Below are 2,210 nucleotides of genomic sequence, written 5' to 3'. Positions count from 1 at the left end.
GCGGCCCCGGGGCAGTCCCCGCTGGGTCCAGAGCGTCCCGAGCGCGTTACGGTAAGGTGACTCAGCGACGCGCTCACGGGTCGAAAAACTCCGAGAAACAGAAACGAGGGGAGGGAGCACGGGCGTCATTCCCGACTCCTGGCGTTGCGGCGCGTGTGGACTGATGGGTCCTGCACCTCTGGGCCCCACCCCCACCCTCTCCTCCCAGGAATCCGGCGCGGGCGGGGTAGGGAGAGCTGCAGCCGCAGTGCCACGGTCGTGCGCTGCGGGGACGCGAGCGGCTGCGGGAGGAGGGGGCTCCGCACGGGAGCCCAGGACCACATCCCCTCTCCTTTTCCTTCTTCCCCTCCTCTCCCTCCAGCGAGTGTAGGGTCCAGATGTGGGCTTTGGTGCCTAGAAGACGCGAATCGGAGGCTGTGCTCCCGGAGATCTCAGCCTTCGAGGGGACTGGCTGCGGAGACTAGCTGGGGCAGCCTTCCCCCTCTGCTCCCCGCTCCGGAGAGCATTTCCACCAAATCGGAAAAGCTCCGTCATTAGCCATAGTCTGAAGAGGGAAAACTGAGGCACAGGGAAGCACTGTGAGTTCGTTGTGATAAAGCCCACCTGATTTAGGGTCCCCCCTTTTTTTCCCTCCTGAGGCCCCAGAAAGGTCGGATCCTGCACCTCCAGGCCCACTACCACCAGCCTTGAGTCCGCGGAGCGGGCGGGGGCGGGGTTGACTGCAAACTGAGTTGGCAAGGGGAGGCGGGGCAGCCTGCTGGGCTCTTTATCCAACAGCCTCGGGGCCCCAGCTCCCCTCCTGGCTCTGGAAGGCCCCGCGGGAGGAAGGCGAAGGGCAAAGCCCTCTGGCCCCGGTTCCAGGCCGCACAATGGGTCCTCTGTCCTCCCTGGCGCCTAACCCCCTGCCCCCCTCACCTCCAAGGCCTTTGCCCCCCTCATTCTTGTCATTCACTTCCCCCAACCCAGGCCGCCTTTCTCCAGACCCGTTTCCCCTTCTCTCTTTCTAAAGAATTTGATCCTGTCTCCAGAAACTCCCCCAGCTGCATCCCTGCTCGGAGAGGCGGGGTTGGCCAAGAGCAAGATGGTTCCCCTCCCTACAGTTGCGGGTAGGGGGGCGGGCACTTGGATCTCTCAAGCTGCCAGCTTGGCCCGTGTCCCACTGTACTTTACTTCCTTTTTTAAAAGAGAAAAAAGGACAAGGTGGGGAGGGGGTGGGGGGGGACTGAAACCCTGAGAGGTGAAGAGGCTTGCACAAGCCTCCAACCAGTTCCCCACAAAGCAGAGAAGCAAACTCATGAGCTCAGACCCCACGCTGAGAAGCCAAGTCCAGCCAGAGCTCCTTTCTGGGCCTCTCTGTATCCCAGGCTGTCTCTCCCTGAAGGGCAGGTATCTGGCGATCAGGTGCCTGGTGGATTGCTTGCTGCAGAACTGTGGAGTCCCCCTGAGAAAGAGGCAGCAGGCTGGGCGCAGTGGCTCCCCTCTGTAATCCCAGCACTTTGGGAGGCCGACGTGGGTGGATCACCTGAGATCGGGGGTTGGAGACCAGCCTGACCAACATAGAGGAACCCATCTGAAAGCCCGTCTCTACTAAAAATACAAAATGGCCGGGTGTGGTGGCACATGCCTGTAATCCCGGCTACTTGGGAGGCTGAGGCAGGAGAATTGCTTGAACCCAGGAGGTGGAAGTTGTGGTGACAGAGCAAAACTCCATCTCAAAAAAGGAAGGAAGGAAAAGAGAAAGAAAGAAAAGGAAAAAAAGAGAGAAAGAAAGAAAAGAAAGGAAAGAAAGATGAAGCTCCAAGCCCTCCCCAGGCTTCATCCTGAGCCTGGAAACAGCTGGGCAGCTGCCGGCAGAGAGGTCTGATTTGATCACAAACCCAGAGCTTGGCTTGCAGGTAATCTGTCTCACAGGTGGGAGACTTCTTCTATCTTTCCCAGCCTCCCCCTCCTTGTGGGCAGCCTCCCCAGGGAGACACACCTGAGAACCCCCTGTTTTCTTTTCCAGAGAAAGAAAGCAGGCATTCAGCCGGCCTGGCCCCAGCTCTCCAGAAACTTGGAGTCAAGGCTGCCAGATGGCAAATTACTTGCTTTTATGAGGAGAGGATTCCTGCCATCTCACCCTTCCCTGAAGCTACCTTCCCCAGGAGATTTCAGCTCCCTAATTGCATGGCCTTAAGGCCTTCCTTGACCTCAACTTCTTTCCTTTTTTT

This window comes from Colobus angolensis, unplaced genomic scaffold (genome assembly GCF_000951035.1).
Source record: "Colobus angolensis palliatus isolate OR3802 unplaced genomic scaffold, Cang.pa_1.0 Scaffold1, whole genome shotgun sequence".
NCBI lineage: Eukaryota > Metazoa > Chordata > Mammalia > Primates > Cercopithecidae > Colobus > Colobus angolensis.
The sequence above is the reverse complement of the archived record's forward strand: the minus strand, read 5'-3'. Positions refer to the sequence as shown.